This window comes from Amblyomma maculatum, chromosome 1, assembly GCF_055883805.1.
Source record: "Amblyomma maculatum isolate TAMU_Amacu chromosome 1, ASM5588380v1, whole genome shotgun sequence".
NCBI classification, from domain to species: domain Eukaryota; kingdom Metazoa; phylum Arthropoda; class Arachnida; order Ixodida; family Ixodidae; genus Amblyomma; species Amblyomma maculatum.
This window is the reverse complement of record NC_139344.1, coordinates 430,934,302-430,952,139: the sequence shown is the minus strand read 5'-3', so window position 1 is coordinate 430,952,139 and position 17,838 is coordinate 430,934,302. Positions and strand designations below refer to the sequence as shown.

Here is a 17,838-nt window from a genome sequence, read left to right as displayed (position 1 = left end):
GTAACAATAGGGGTCAATCCCCAACCTTTGATCTTCAGCTTGTATCATTTGATGCAGATGCATATATCAGTGTTGCTAAAAACAATGGTATAAACAACAAATTTAGAATAGCTGCATATAACAGTCATAAAGGATGCATGTAAGGTTTCTAGAAAAGGAAGTGTTGTGCATTGATGTTAAGACATAAAAGCAACCCGCAATATGTTTTTCTGACTACAACTGCCCTGGGTGTCTTCATTCTCAAAGCCATTCCTTTTTGTGCGCAACAAAGTTTTGTTTCAGAAGCCCGTAAAATATGTCATTTTGGTCGGAGGTGCATAGCCGGTTGAGGCGGATAAGATGTTCTTGACAGAGCTACATATGAGGTGACAAAATGCAGAAGTTATTCAGCTTCCTATATTTTTTGTTTTACAACAGGGGCGAACTTTAAGGCCACCCACATCGAAGGTGTGGTAAGGTATTTTTTCTGCATTACAGAAAGTTGCCGGGCCACTTGGCACATCATTTTCAACAGAAACATCGCGGTAAAAATGGACATAGAAAGATTACAACACACAGACACAGCGCTGACTAACAACGAAGGTTCATTGCATTGCTCGTAATAAATACCAGAAGCATGAAAACTAAGAAAGAGAAGGCGAGGAGGAGTCCGTCTTGTCACTTCTTGCCGTCATGGGTTTGAAAGATAACCAATCTCTTTTCTGGTCAGTGCCATCGATGGTGTGCTAACGTATGTCGCTCCTTTCTTTTCTATGATGTAGGCTTCATAAAGTTAACTCTTGTGCTGGTTATTGTATCGCCTCAGAATTTGTCATTGTCCAAGGTGTGATATTCATTTGCAAGCAGATACGTGCTTCGCCAGCATGCTTCCGTATCCCGTGTTGATAGTAGTGGCATGCTCTCTTAGGCGGTCGTTGACACAGCGTCCAGTTTGACCGGCGTAAGGCGCTCCGCAGGACAGTGGGATTTTATAGGTAACTTCAGTGTCACACGTGGTGAACTTTCTATGATGCCGCTTATTGCGCCGAGGTGGTTTTTGGTTTCCATCATTCACCATTCTGCATAGCATATTCAGCTTCCTGGGCGCGGTCAAGATCAGATTTATGTCAGCTCTCCGTACTATTTTCTTCAATGCATGGCTGATACTGTGGACATACCGCATTGCGACCCTCTTCTCTAATTCTTTTTCTTTTTTTTCTTTTTGTGACTTCTTCGGCTGGAAGGAATATCAAAGTTCTTTCAAAAGCTTGAAGCAGAGACTAGAAATGAGGGCGTGCGAGAACCTCACTGCGCGTAGTCGATTCAGTTGGGTTTCCATGCCTTTTGTGCAGTCGGTGACTGCAAGGTCTCTCGAGGGCACTCTTTCTTTTTACTAGCTTTGTGTACGAGGAAGAGTATGGCAAAAGGCTTTTCTTGGACCTTGGAGCATAGTACCAGCACAGGTGATCCTTGCTTACGAACAACCGTAAGTCAAGGCATTGGAGGTGACCCTTGTCAGGCAGTTCCTTAGTCAGTCCAACGTTTCCCAGGTTTTCGGAGATCTTGAATATTGCATCAACGTCCACGTCTGGGTAGCGATAGGAAATTTTGTAGATTACAAGAAAGTCGTCGACAAAGTGAAATTTGATAATTACGTTGGTGCTGCGCAATGCCTCTTTCAGCTGCCGGTCGGGGCGAGCAAGCAAAATATCACTTAGTAGAGGTGCGACACAGGAGCCGATGCATACACCCTGCCTTTGAACGAAGTTTTTCTTTGAATGCAATAAAGGTAGAGCGAAGATAGAAGGCTAGAACTTCGAGGAACTTTGCGCTGCTGATGCCGCACGCATTCTGGAACGGCACTGTAAGCAATGTTTCAATGCCTTCTCTTACAACTTTAAACAGGGAGGCATGCGGTAGCATGTAGTAGAGATCCTTTACATCAATGAAAAATACACTCACACCTTCTCGGCATGTAGTACGGTGGAAAGTAGAGACTTCTACGGGCTTCTTGAGGTGAAAAAGATCTTCAACTGCTACCATGGAGAGCGACTCTTGTAGGTACCGTCCCATGGAGTGCTGCCAGGTGCGATTTTCGGACACGATAACCCTAAGCGGCCAGTTGTCCTTGTGTGTCGTTCTGCATTGAAATTGTGGCTCAAGATATCATTTGAAAGACTCAAAATTGAACCTGATTAAATACCAATCACTAGCAAACTTTTATGGTCCGAGCACATCTGAAACATAGTAGCTGAAAATTCGAAATCGCTCAAAGCAGAGAGAAGGTTGCTAGCCGTGTCCTCTCCATTCATCTACAAACTGGCTTACAAAACAATAATTCGCAATAAACTACAATATACCTCACCCATTTCAAAACAACAGCATTCATTCCTAATTGACCCAATAAAATCAGTATAAAGTCGAGTAGCCCGATTTATTATTTCTTGTTATGACCATAGTATTATATTCAGTTTCGTTTTCGGTTTAAATTCTTTATTCACCAGGGGACGTTTTTCTTTTCGTTATATATATATGCGTGTATGAATAAATAAACGTGTTTAAACGTGTTGTGTTCGTTCGGGACGGCTGGAGTCTGCTTCTACCTTCGAAAACACCACATTGGCGACGAGGATGCTGTGAACCTTCCCCCTACCTACCCCAACCCCGTCGAACCGTCCGGAACCACCGCCATGAACTTCCCCGGGCTTGCTCCGCCACCATTATTCCTTCCAACGCCCGGCCGTCCATCATTGCCGTGGGTGCAATGGGAGCAAATGCTCAACGTGCACTTGGTGGCATCCGGAGCCATCGCATTCAAGCCAGAGCAGCGCAAGGCTAATCTTTTTCATTGTTTGGGGGCGGAGGGCCAGCGTGTTTATCAGACGTTACATGCAGGGACCAGCGCCGCAGCGGCACCGTCAGCACCAAGCGCCGCAGTCCTAGTCGATGACAAGTCTGCCGCTCCTGAATACGACTCTGCACTCGCGGCATTACGGCAGCAATTTTTGGACCTCGTGCAACGTTATCGTCGAGCGCCATCGTTTTCATCGCCGCAGCCAAAACACAGGCGAGTCCATTTATGACTTTCTTGACGCTCTACGGGAGCTAGCCGCACATTGTTCGTTTGCTTCTCAAGATGATGCTCTGTGGAATCAATTCGTTGCTGGCGTAGCTTCCAACCGTGCACATGAGCAGTTACTATTCGAGGGTTCCACACTGTCTTTCGAAGACTCAGTCCGAATTGCACTTCAGTTTGGGCAAGCAGCGGAAGAAGTGAAGAAGCTTTCTGCTTCAGTCGAGGCAATTTCATTGTTGCACCATCGTAAAACATCACGGAATTTTTAGAAAAAAAGAAATGCGCATCCAGCAGCTCCCTTTCAGCAGATGTTAACGAGGGGCGCTGGCGGCTCACGTGCTCCGCAGCGGTACCGTCCCCCGAGAACGGAGTAGCTGCTCTGGTTCGACACATTGTTTCCGATGTGGCTCGCAGGACTACTTAGCATCAGTGCCGCAGTGCCAACCGCATGGGAAGAATTGCTCATTTCGCGCTCTCAAGGGCCACTTTCAAAAAGTATGCAACCGCAAACGAACTCAAATGCAAGACCGAGTCTGTGAAGTTGAGTTACATGAAGATGTTTCTTCATAGAGCGGTGGTAAGCAAGTTTGGACTTTACAACGTTTCGCACATAGCGGATTTCATATTCAAGTGCAAGTCTTGAATGCCACTTTGACATTTATTGTCGATCCAGGATCGTCTGTTTCAATTGCGTCGGAGCAAGAGTACAGTCGATATTTTCAGAGCGTTCCACTCCTGCCTGCTCCGCATGTCACTCTGACTGCTCTCAACGGCCGATTTCCGTGCTACGTTGTTTCCATGCAGACGTTCAGTTTAAAGGCAGCACAGCTTCATTACGTTTTTATGTTGTTCACCGAGGAACGGTCTGATCGGTCTTGAGGGCATTTAATCCTTTGATCGTCGCATTGAGGGTTCTGCTCTTAAATGCTTGCACAAGTCCGTTTTTCCGCTGTCGACTGTCAATGACCCGCTATCTCGTTCAATTTCCACACCATCAAGCGAGCAGCCCCGCTACAATAATTTGCCGCCAGCCTTAGCAGAGGAGTTCAGTTCGCTTTTCAGTCCCGAGTTGGGTCTTACTAAAGGGCTCATCCATCGCATCAAGATGCGGCAAGGCGTACAGCCTGTAGCTTTGAAGCTTCGCCGTCTGCCATATTCTCTCCGTTAAGCAGTATCAAATGAGCTTGAGAGGTTACTGAGCCTTCACATCATCGAGCGCATCAATGTTTCTGAATTGGTGTCTCCTATTGTTGTTGTTGACAAAAAAGATGGTAGCATCAAGATATGTGTAGACCTTCGTCAGCCGAACAAAGCTATTGTTGCAGACAGTTTCCCATTGCAGCATACAGAGGAATTGCTTCACGCTTTAGCAGGCACTGCGCTCTTCACAAAACGTGACTTGGCTTCTGCTTACCATCAGAGATATTACAGCAGAGATATGATAGCATTCCTCACTCATGACGGTCTTTCCCGCTTTAAAAGAGGTTGCTTCGGGTTTGCTTCTGCCCCAGCTGCATTTCTGAAGATGACGGCGACAATCCTCGACCGTTGCCCCGGAGTGCTGTTCTACATCGATGATGTGATCATTTTGGGCAAGACCTCAGAAGAGCAGCTTTCAAACTTGAAGACCGCGCCGCAAAAGATCAAGAACGCATGCCTGAAACTGAACAACAAATGCCTTTTTGATGTTCCAGAACTTGAGTTCCTAGGGCATGAAGTCACTGCACGTGGTATCTCGCCACTCCCAGAGAAGGTAGATTCCATAGTTAACACGCCAGTGTCAACTGATGTTGCCGCCCTCCGTTCATTCCTGTGCCTCGTAGAACATTACTCCAAGTTTGTTCCACACTTGGCACAAGTTGTCGAGCTTATTAGAATCTTCGCAAAACTGAACCATTCATATGGTCAGCTGGAGCAGACAACAGTTTCAGGAGAGTTAAGGAAATACTATTAAGTACAGTTCTCCAGATGCTCGATCCATCCCTTCCAATAATTTGTCGACCGACGCGTCCGACTGTGGACTGGGAGCAGTCCTACAGCAGAAAAATGGCCACGAGCTCCGCACAGTCGCTTTCGCATCTTGTACACTGTCGCCTGCGGAGAGGAAATATTCAGTCGGTAAACGGGAAGCACTAGCATGCATTTGGGCGTATGAGCGATGGCACACATAGCTTTCGGGTCGCCATTTTACAATTCGAACAGACCACCAAGCACTGGTGTCCTTGCTGTCGTCCCAAGGACATGGTTGACGCCCACTCCGAATCGAACGCTGGAGTGCATGACTACGTTGCTGCAATTTCACTGTTGAATACCGCAAGGGGTCCACAAACACTGTAGCAGGGGCACTTTCTCGGCTGCCAGCACCTACCTCGGAGGCAGTGATTGCTAAGGAGGAAGAAATCATCTCGTTCATTGCGCCAGCTTGTGTGACAAAGGAGAAGTTCAGGCAGGCTGCCCTCGACGACGGTTGCCTGGAAACCGTGAAGTCATTCGTGCTCAGTTCCTGGCCGCCAAAGAATGCATTTCAGAAGAGGCGAAGCCATTCTGTAGTTTTCGGGAAGAACTGTCCGTTGTTGACAACTTGCCACTGCGTGCAGAACGCCTCGTTGTTCCATCCTCCCTCACGGCTTCGATCATTAGCAACGCGACGAGACACATCCGGGTATCACGCGCACGAAGGCGCGACTGCGTGAGCGGTTCTGGTGGCCACGAATGCATCAGCAAGTGGAAAAGGCAATAAAAAAACTCACATCTGCCTGGAGGCAGATAAGTTCGCCAAAACATCACCAGCACCATTGCAACCTGTTGAATGGCCTGAGGAAGCTGGGCAGAAGCTTTGCCTAGACATTGTTGGTCCTTTGGCGCATGCAGCTTGCAACAGCAGATTTGCCATAACGCTTGTTGATTACCATTCTAAATGGCCAGAAGTACACTTTTGCAGCGAAGTGTCTACAAACACCCTAAAAGACTTTTAATAAGTGTTTTTGCCCGTGAAGGCTATCCAGAAGAGATAGTCTGTGATAATTGACCTCAGTTCACATAGTAAGAATTCATCACCTATTTGCAAAGCAGAGGTATCCGTCTTTCGCATTCGTCGGTGTACTATCCCCAAGCGAATGGACAAATAAAGCGGTTCAATCGCACATTGAAAAACTTCCTTTCCAAGGAGCACTGGTGTTTGGTCATAATTTAGCATAATGGAGACACAATTATGAAGCACTGCTATTTTTACCTGGGCCTATTTTATTATCCAATGGTAATTTTTTGAATATGTCTGCAAAGGCACACAAAAAAAGCTCTAATCCTTGCGTAATCTAATCCGTTAAACATTTTAGAAGGACTCTGATATGCCTTAAAGAGTACGATGACAGCACTTATATTACTTCAGTATCATTTAGGTTTGATAACATACTTTTAACTTCAGTTTTGATGATTTAATATGTTACCAAAGCACAGTGCATGGCACTCTGCACTGTATATTGAAACACCTTACAATGTTATGCCCAACTACTTTTTTACTAAAATTCTGCAGGCGTACCACACTGCCCTCCTCGGCCCAGCTGCAGAGCCTGTACTAGAAACACATGCCCTGGTTTTTATGCGTCGAGATGGAAGCAGGCAGTAGCATATCATTGCAAAAGTAACTAGCAGTTTGAAGTTACGTTATTAGGTGAATTTCAGCATACGAAATCAGAAAAATATAACATGTTTTTTTTTCTTTTTTTTGCATAACTGCAGGTACTCGTTTACTGATGTAGTAAGGTTGAAATTTGGGCGAGTTTAATCTGGTTCATTTTGAAGGTAGTGCGAAAAACGAGGACCAAGATAATTTCGCGCTACCTTGAATATGATCGTTTACTGATTTTGAAGAAAATTGCAAGCAGGTCATATACAACAGAGCGCGAACGTGCCCTTTATATTTTTTTCATAATTGCCTGTGATGCTTGGATGACAGCAAGCTATGTACAGAGGAGACATATGGAAAGGAAAATTGTTTGAAGCTGCTTTATGAAACCACCCAGTATTACAGACAATGATAGTCCAGGCATGAAGGCTCAAATGAGTGGTTAGCACAATAGGATCCTGGCGCAGCACACGAAATGTCTCACATTTCGCAGCTAGGCAGTGTCCTTGACAGAGGCCTTATCTTACATATCCACAGGGGCCATGCTTTGTCGCTCATGCTTATATTGAGTTTCTCTCGCCTGCTGAACTTCTTAAGGGGTAAAAGAAGCAAGTGCAAGAAAGTAACATGGAGATTGAGCTCCATGAAAGCAGTTGTGGACGTTCGTTTTATTCGAAGACTTGCCATGTGGTATAGCATGGCTGCCTTTAACCTAAAGTAACTGATGTAGATTATTCTCTTTAAAAATCGGAGCAAGCTGCGGCTCGCAATGTTGTCCAGTAGCCACAAGTGCGGGGCTTGCTCCGCTTTACCAGACAGTCCCTCTTGTAGGCATCTTACTCTTGATGGCTGCATTTTTGAGTGTGCTCATACAGAAAACCACGTGGGTCATTGAAATTGCTCACTGCATCCAGTAATGTGAACGCTATAAAAATACTACTCTACATAGCCATATCCGTATTTATTTTAATTGCATACTCTAGATGTACCACATTGAAGTAAACAATCATCATTTCAGATGGTAACGTCATAAATTTTTCAAGTAATTCAAATCTAGTGTGCAGTGCGCTTGAATTACAATAAATGACAGTTGGTGCGAGATTTTAAATAGCAACTTACCTAATTGGCCGGCAACTAGTTCTTCTGCACAGTTTGATCGTCGAAATGTATTTTTGGTGCCGTTACAGTGACCACGCAAGTTCGTCAGCAGGTGAGCTGCATCCGCGACAACGTGGAGGCTAAGGTCTTTTTCACACGGATGGGAACAGGTGGTCCTTGGACGGCCATATTTTGTGTCCATGATTCCGCACAGCCTCCAGATGGCCTGATTCCCTCCATCCATGTCTGAGGGGATGCAATCTACTGAAAGGCAATTGCCTTCATTGCGTCTAATGATCTAAAATATGATCCCACAACAGTTTCTGCATCTAAGGATTCAGCTGAATTAGGATACAAATACAAATGCTGAAATATTTCATTTATTTAACACATAATTGGCTCCTGTATACTGATGCAGCATTCAACTCATTATGTTGCCATTAGTGCTGCCTCTCTCTTGACTGGCATGGCCTGGCAACATAGCAGGAAACAAAAGAAGTGCCCTGCCACCTTTTTTGGGGACATCTCAGAAACAAAATGTCGATGGGCCGGATTAGAACCTTCCAATTTCTCATTGAAAGCTAATATGCAGCCTTATAGCCACAAGTGCCATGTTACTTGATGGACAGAGGTGAACTTAGTTTGTGCTAGTATAATAAAGGAGAAATCTGTGGTGTAAAGGTGACAGAAAGATTGGTTACAACAAAAGAATGATGTGGTGCAGACAGTGATATGGTAGCAGTGATCCAACAGCAGGGTAAATAAAAGAAATTGTTTCAATTGCCAACAAAGGTGTTTTAGTGGTTTCAAATATAGCCAAGCATTCGTTAGTGTAGTTTACTGTTTTCTAGTGCATTCAAATGTTACTCTTATAGAGCATGTTCTTTCATTTTATCATTCACAAGGGCTATGTTTTTCTTCTGCACCAGCCTACACTTTGTGCAGCGTGGTGTAGATTGGTGGAGGGTCGGACTGACAGCTGTGACGTATGAGCTGCGCTCCTGTGTGCAAGTACGGAACGATGGCGAGATGCCGAGCATCATCGTCTGCTCAAGCAGACGACAACACCGAAACATTTTCATAGTCGTGCGATAATAAGCGAAATAAAGATATATTACGACTTTATATCGTGTTTTTATGCGGCGAGGAAATGCAAAGAACAATTCTGGGTCGCGTTCGTTCTCAGATGAACTCCACGGCACAACCGCGCCGCGCCATCTTCCTACTGCAAACATGGAACCTGCGGAACTTTACGCGATCGGAGAGTTTTTTGCCGTGTCTTCGTCAAGATGAAAGTGATGACGAATTAGACATCTTGATGCATGAAGAATCCTTGCTTCTGATAAGGGTAAATAGAAATCGCGTCCCGATCTATGTTGAGGCCGTCGTTTCGCGATACACGGAACGCGAGCTCCAAAGGGTTTTCCTGGTTACCCGCGAGACAGCCCGCGATCTGACGGATCATTTCGAGGCATCACCGCACTACTCGAGAGGCGATCATGGAAGGCCTCAGACAATAGCCGAGAAGACTGTTCTGATCGGGTTGACGTATCTGGTGACGCAGATAACTGATCCTCATCGCCGACAAGCTCAACGTCGCCGAATCTTCTGTGGAAGTCTGCCTTAACCGCTTAATTAACTTCTTATTCAGCATCTGTTCGGAGATAATTCGTCGGCCCACTGCAGCCGAGCGTGAACATAGCTATCAAGAATTCCAGGCCTTGGCAACCTCGAAGAGCAGCAGGCAAGGCTTGCCCAAAGTAGGTGCATCGACGGGTGCCACATTGAAATCCCCTAACCTGAAAAATGGACGAAGTCGTGTTTCAACCGCAAGAACTGCTACTCTGTATTATTGAAAGGAATCTGCAATGAAAAGAAAAAGTTCATAGACGTTTCTGCCGGCTTTCCGGGATTTCCGCATGACACGCGAGTGCTTCTGAACAGCTTCTTTTATGAGGAAGCATTTGAAAAGTGCGACGGTAATCGCTCACGCATATTTATCTTTATGAAACGTTGTAGCGACATGCATGCATGGTGACGAAGAGCTGGAGAGTCAGCATACTTTGTAGTTGCAATGCACCTTTAATCCTCGAGCATTCGATAGGTTAATTGCGCAAAAATATATTTGCTACTGTAGATATGACGAAGCTAGAAGGGCAAAATTTTCTGTCATGCAACCAACAGTACTTCATCAACAATATATGCAGGCGGATATCTTCTTGGCTATTCCGCCATACCCCTTACAGCCATGGCTTCTCACCCTCTAGAAGTGTCCAAGCATGAGCTATGAAAGAGGAGTTCAACCATATCCACAGTCAGCAGCGAAGCGTCATAGAAGGGAGATCTGGCCTTCTAAGAAACTGTTTCAAGAGGCGTTTTATATTAATTAACCACCAATTATGCAAATTGTTCTTAATATTATCGGTTACTGTGTCCTACACATATGTGCAGTGAGGCAAGCACTTATGAAGGCAGTGATGAGTTGCTCAGCCAGGGCTTGGATATTGGCAATGCAGAAGGAAATGAGATTTCATCCTGCGCAAGCAACATTCGGGATGATGCAGCACAGTGTCTAAAATATGCTCCATTTTTTCAATATTTGCACCACACGTGCAACGTTCACAAAGTATATTCGGTGGCTAGTCTATAGAACCAATTATGAATGAGAACACACATGCTTAGCTACGTGTGTAGGTAAGAAATAATCCCAAATTCCATCATTCCAAAATGTTGCACTGCTTTACATTTGCTTCCATCATGTAAAAATACATATCTGGACACGAGTAGGCTATGACAACTTGATCTTGCTTACAAGACTCTTATGCACTTCAATATGTTCACACAATGCACTGGTATAATTGTTTGAAAATTCCTTACATTGTTATGTATTGACAAATCGTTTACATAATGCACACTTGTTTGCAATTTCTAACAAGGTTTACACATAGCATTCATATCCACATGCATGTGCTTTGAGGACTAGCTCTTGTGTTGTAAGACCCAATAACCCAACTTTATTTTAAGACCTGTAAGACCTAGAGAGGCCTTGGTATATTGTTTGTAAGTTGACAGGGTGTTTATACAAAAACTCATTTCTGGTACTGTTTGTTGGTTGCATAATTTTGTGTTTGAGACCAAGTTCACATCAGTCGCCTATATTTGTATGTTTGTAATGTTTAATACTGTGCACGGCATAAAAAGATCCCTGATGAACGTGGCCAAAAACTAGAAATTAATTTATTTTCATCCATGCCAAATTTTTTTGACTTGTTTAAACTGATACAGTGCAGGTGTGCTTTCTTGCTGATAAATGCTGCACACGTACAAGAGCACTTTGAAAGCTCGGAGGTGAAAACAACATAGTTCATATATTAAACGTCCCAGAGAATTTTGTGGCAGCTCCTATCAGAAAGAGCCACTTATTTTAAAATACATTATGCCAATTTAAGCAACCAACCAGAGCAGAAGGCATATATACGCTTTCACTGATGGCCTAGGCTTGCTCTTGAGGCAAGCTTAAAAAAATGTGGCAAGAGTGAAACCATTCAAGGTTGAAGCATGAAAAATGAGCAGATAGTGCAACAAAAAAAAGTTTTGTTGCACTAGATGTACTAGCTCTATGCCACAACGTGAACAGCACCATGACCGAGTGTGACAAGGTGGGCTCTATCTTAAAGGGAATTGCTGATCGACGCTTTTGGTCTTTTTTTGCAAGGACTATAGGACGGTCAGCTCCGTCCTCGAGGAGTGTCGGTGGTTTCAGCAAGCTAAACATCGTCGTATAGCTCCCCGCTTCAACCGCTTGTCAAACACGGTTGCTACGTCTTTGTGCGAGGATCTGCCAAAACTGCAGCAGCCCCTATCTCATCAGCCAAACTTGACCAGGATCGTTCGCAAACAGCTGGAGGCAATGGCCCCCGTCACATTCACACCTCAGCCGGCGGACATTACTATAGCACTTATCCAAGCTGTCGTTCGCCAAGAATTCGCGAATGTAGGCCTTAATTCGAACGCAAGCCGCAGCTCTGATTCAGCCGTCCGCACAGCCATCTGTCCAGCCCACCGTTTTGGTGGCAGCTGGTGCGGCTCCGACTGCGCCCTTCCCGACGCGATACCGCTACCGCAATCCGGAAGAATGACGGACCTTCGACAATCGACTCATCTGTTTCAATTGCTCACGTGCCGGTCACAATTCCCGCCACTGCCGCAGCTGTTGGGTCCCGTCACCTCGACCTCGCTACTATCATGATCACAGCGCCGCCTACAGATCACACCCAAGCTCTCTCCGTGATAGCTCTCTTGCGACTTCAACTCGCCATCCCCGTGCATGTCCAGCCGTTCGCTGTCTCCCTCCCCAGACCCGCCGTTCCCGCTCGCCCCAACCTCGCCGTCCATCCTCCCTTCAACTCTCTGGCCCTCTCCCGGAAAACTGATCAATGCAACTCCCGGAGGTGAAGCTGTATTGAAGACCCAGCCCGAAAAGTCTCTGCTGACCCTCGCTCATCGCCGCAATTTTCTAGATATCTGTGTAGATGGTGTGCCTGTTACCACCCTCATTGACACTGGTGCCCAAAATTTCGTCCTCAGTTCTTCGTTTTGCCGCCGACTCAAAAAGAGTGTTCACATCCGCCTCCTCATCAGCCGTTCATGTCGCAGGTGGAGGTGTTGCTGCCGACGTGGGACTATGCACTGCGCGCGTGAGCAATTGTGGTCGAGCCACCCCTGTGCTATTCACTGTCGACCGCTGCCCTCACGATATGATCCTCGGCATCGCCGTTTTGACGGCCCACTTTGCCCTGGTTGATTGTTCAAGTGGCCTCCTTCATTTAGACCTGCCTTTCTGCTCCGACCACACAGTTATCAAGCCACGTCTCCGCGCCATCGAGTTTGTTCGCCTACCGCCCGGAGCTGCCATGTATATTCCTCTGGCCCCGTTTCCTGCTATTCGTGATGGTACACACGTCACTTGTCCAATCACCGATGTTTCTCTCCACCGTAACGTCATCCTCCCTCACACTGTCGTGACCATCACGGATTACCCCCTCCCCCACAGAACCTATCTTCCCCTCCTTAACTTCAGCCGGTCCGTCCAAGTTTTGCCCCATAGCCTTGCACTCGCTGACTTGTTTCCGTTGGCTGACTGCGAAATTTCTGCCCTCAAGCCTGTGCCTCTTTCTGAGGCCCCCATATCAGCGTCTTGCTAGACCCTTTCTACTCCCCTGAAAGCAGCGGATTTGACACCTGAGCAAGCCAGTGCTCTCTCCGACATTTTGTTTTCGTACAGCGACATATTTGGTTTTGGGAACCGACCTTTCGGCCAGACATTTGTCGTTACGCATCGCATCAATACTGGTGATGCCAGCCTTATTCACCGAAAGCCTTATCGAGTCTATCTTGCTGAACGCCACGTAATACAGAAAGAGGTCAACAAGATGCTAACAAAAATATTATTGAGCCTTGCTGCAGTCCCTCTGGGTCCCCTGTCGTTTCAGTCAAAAAGAAAGATCAAACTTGGAGATTCTATGTCGATTACCACCCCCACAATCAGATAACTAAAGGGTCGTTTATGCGCTCCCGAGAATTGACGACGCCCTCGACTGCTTGCATGGTGCCAGCAAATAGCTGTCAACAAACGGGATCGAGAAGGCGTATTTGTCTCCCTTGACGGACTATACCAATTCAAGGTTATGCCATTTGGGCTCTGTAACGCTCCTGCGACCTTCGAGCGCATGATGGACTCGCTTCCCCGTGGCTTTAAGTTGGCAACGTACTTATGCTACTTAGATGACGTTGTCGTTTTCTCTCCCACATTCACAAGTCGCATTCAACAACTTTCTACAACACTGGCCGTCTTCCGCTGCGCTGGTCTTCAACTCAATAAAAAAAATGCAGCTGCGACGTTGCATACTTTCTTCTGCATGACGTCATCTTGCTTCATGGCGCTCCTCGTCAACTGCTCACCGATCATGGTCGCTGCTTACTTTCTAAAATTGCCCATGACCTTCTCCGCTGATGCGCTACGCGCCCCGACTTCAAAATGGCCGACCATCCACAAACGAACAGCCTTACTCAGCGCCTTAATCGTGCTCTGACCGGCATGATGTCACTATATGTTTCTGACCATCACAGTGACTGGGACATCTCTTTACTCTTTATAAAATTCACCTATAACTCCTCACGACATGATACTGCCGAATACCCTCCCTTTTATCTACACTTCGGCTGCGACCCTCTACTTTTCTTTCACACCTTTCTGCCTCTTGACGATTCATCCTGCAGTTACGCTTCTGGTGCCATCGCCCGCGCTGATGCCGCCCGTCATATTGCTCGAGACCGGTTTGGTGCGTCTCAGCGTTCTCAAAAGCACCGGTAGGATCTCCAGCACCGTGACGGCTACTACCATTTTGGCTCCCTCGTACTCCTCTGGCTCCCATCCCGATGTGTAGGCATGTGCGAGAAACTTCTGTCCCGCTACATGGGCCCTTACCGCGTCTTGCAGCAACTTATCGACGTTACGTTCGAGATTATGCCTGTCAACTGCAAGTTTCCTACAAACCATCATCCAGAAGTAGTGCATGTCGCCCGTCTCAAACCTTATATTTCGCGCTAACCTGTGTAGTCTACTCACAGGGACTATGCTTCTCACGGGGGGGGGGGGGGGGGGGGACACTCTGAAGAACGAAGACACTGAAGGTAGGCTCTGAACTGTCCTGCTAGTGTGTACCTGACGGCGAACTGCTGCGGCTATGACCTCGTAGCCTCGTGTTGTGCCTCGTAACCATAACACGCATACAGAGCCAAAGGGATTGCCGCGGACAACATTACACAGCGGACAAGTACGGGTACCGGTCCTCACTAGCCGGCATGGAACAAAATCACAAAACTACAGGGCAAAAAGAAAGTGCGGGTACCAGCAGCAGTGTGCCCGCGGTACCCGCGGGAAGATCAGAAGACAATGGGTTGGTTGTGATACTGGCAAGGAAGGGCGGTGTATTTGCTCTTTCGCTCTACGTTTTGAAAATCTCATCCGGCTCAGACAGAGAAGGGTAACTGAACGAGAGAGAACCGACTTTTCAAAACAGCTGCCGTTCCAGCTAGCCATCTAGCAGATCTCCATCCGTAGAACAAAAGCAAAAGAACCACCTCACTCGCTTTCCACGAGAACGGCGCACTCCGCTCAAAAGACAGCCGAGGGCGAGAACATTTTTGCGAATCTTACGGGAAAGGGCAGGAGGTTGCTTTCTCGCATCGCTAATAGATGGTGTGGAAGTCGCACTCGCTTAACCCGCCTGTGAAAAAAAAGGTTCACTGAACTAGAGAACCAGCAACCAGCTCTCCGAAAGATCCGACAGCTCAGACCACTCCTATGGCTCCGACCGCTCCGGATCCGACGGCTGCGACGGATCCGGCTGTGACTTTGCGGAGCCAAATGGCTCACTCGCTCTTTGAAAGGAGCGGCTCCGAAGATCCAGCTCGCTGCGGAGCGCCCATGCCTCAACTGAAGTAAACTGGGTGATCTGCAGCAGGTATACCAGCAGTCACAGATCAGCGAGACCAGCCAGGTGCGCGCACAGGCGAAAACCACGCGGCTCTAGCACAAGCTTGTCTACTTTACGGCAAAAAAAAAAAAAAATGAACGGTTGACTGATATCTAAACTGATGCACACTCGTAATTTTAATCAGATTTTCTGGGCTCATAGATATGTAAGGTTTTTTTTCTACTTCATTATTTTAAGACTGCAAGGCCTGTAATTGTGTCCTCCGCTTCGAGTATCTTATGTTTAGTGAAAAGTGGCCCTATGTGCTCTAAACATGAAGTATTTTTCACAGTGTGCGAATCCTTTATTCATTATGGTTATTAATTGAAATTTCAGTTGGTATATTGCAGCCGAATAATCCACAGTAACACACTGTGAGCGGAACACTGCATTGGGTTATTTTTGCAACATTACTTGAATGATGTGATGGTTCGATCCAGCAGCCTACAGCTTACAGTGATGCTTTATTTTCTGAACCACTGTTAACGTACTCAATCCAGAGCAGGTTCTCGAAGAAGAAGGCGCCAAGGATTTCACGTATTTTTTTAGTTAAAATGTAAACGTGTCCAAATCGTTGAAGGGGGCACAGAGCGCATGATTCCATTTCTTTTAAACTCAAACGTATGCTGCGCAAAAGGCACACACAAACTCGCCCTTTTTTTTTTTCTCGTTTTCCAAAGTTAATTATCCATTGTACGTTCCTGACGCCGTCCAAACTCGTGTTTTGTCTGTGAAAAATGCACAGGTGGCGGGGAATATATTTGCTAGAGTCTGGGTGCAAGGAAAATTGTAGTTAGGTGGGAAAAATTGTGAAATTCTAAGGAGCCACTGTGGTTCCGTTCATGGTAATAATAGCATATTCTACACAATATTTGAGGAAAAGAGGCAATCTCAAATTTTTTTTCACATCTTTATTGCTTGCGCGTCGTAATCACATCCATTGCATCAACTGAAACACCATTAGACAGAGTGTACAATCATGTCGCAGAAAACGTACTTTAATCAACCGCTGTAGCTAGTAATCGCCTTCACAGTCAGGGCAGAGACCCCTGCTGTGGGCGGGTACAATTACACCGCAAGTGTCGACGAAGTGGTCTATGCAATCTTGGGGCACATTGTCCTTCACTTCCAGTCGAGTCCACAGCGTGCACTCTGCAATCAAAACGGTACGGTTGCAATCAATGGTGCCCTTCTGCCCTAGAGGTTTTAATAAAACTGCTCCACCGCCCCCCCCCCCCCCCCCTGTTTTCTGAAGGTTGCATGGGTGGCTATATTTCTTAAAATTCCCTTTTTTCTATCCCTCCACGTAATGTGTGACCGAAACCCTCCTATTATCATGCTGACTCCGTATTGTAATCTCCGTCATACTGGTATGAACTTTAAGCACTAAACTGAACACGTAGGGCGTTGTTGAAATGACAATAGAAGAGTAAAAACACATGATAAGAGACACTGAATACTAGGAAATAAGCAGCCCCTTTTCATACCAAGTTAAACATCAACATCATAGCTCACAACATAAGAAAATAATCACGCAGGAAATTTGGCTGTATCCCGCCGGCTATTTTTTAGTGCCAGAGCTAATTTTCATTCTTCATGAGCTTTTTTGTTGTGTTTTGTAAGTTTTTATCCAGTTTAAATAAGTTCCTGCAGTGAAAAGAGCGAAATAGTTGACGCACATACGAATTTAAAGCCTTGTAGAGGAAAAGCGTCGCAGTGCCGATTCGCGCCACCTTTTAAATGTTTATCTTGTGACGTCGCAAAAGGCGTGGGAAGAGCTCTCTCAATATGCTGGTAATCCTATATGTTTTTTTTTTTATTTTCTCTTAGCGGCACTCGTCGTATCGAAGACAGCGAAGTATAAAAGCACTAAAAAATTTAGAACACCAGTTTTGCTTTTACATTTGCGATTTTAAAATTGCGGAAGCATGTTTTTGTTTCAACCTGCATAGAACGGAGTCTACCGCAAGCGGAGTTTAATCGCATTCATGGCATCTGACGACAGTTTGTTTTGCGTGTACGTCATACCGCTACTAGCGGTAACGTGAACCTTTTTATTTGAGGGCGTCATGAGTAGACATTCTTAAATGCATTTTGTTGTGAAATACTTAATAAACTGAGGCCCCAAAATCCCTTATTGCTTGCAGTGCTCAGCTGTTCCCTAAATTACTGGTTGTATTCTGGAAAGCGCTAACCATATTTTAGTTACACAATAGAAATTAAGGGCGGCTGCTTAATCAACATTGCTTTTTATTTGTCAAATTATCATCTTTAGATTTCAGGTCTCCATACACGATGAGCATGAAGCCCAGCGCGAGTGAGATTTACGTTCAAAAGCTTTACGATGGAAATTTTAACTTTTATGTGCACATCTTAAAAATCTCAGGTATTCAAGCCCAGTACATTATGAACACATTTTTTTGTGAATGAAAGAAAAACATTCTTACGATTTTCCTCGCCTTGCAGATCCAAGTTCTCAACGACGCAGTTTTCGTAGTCTGTGTAGTATATAATACCGCCCC

At 45.8% G+C, this 17,838-nt stretch overlaps 1 pseudogene; it reads left to right on the top strand.

Moving 5' to 3' along the window:
• Positions 1-2,669: 2,669 nt before the first annotated feature.
• Positions 2,670-3,709, top strand: LOC146209381 (uncharacterized; annotated as a pseudogene).
• Positions 3,710-17,838: the final 14,129 nt, after the last annotated feature.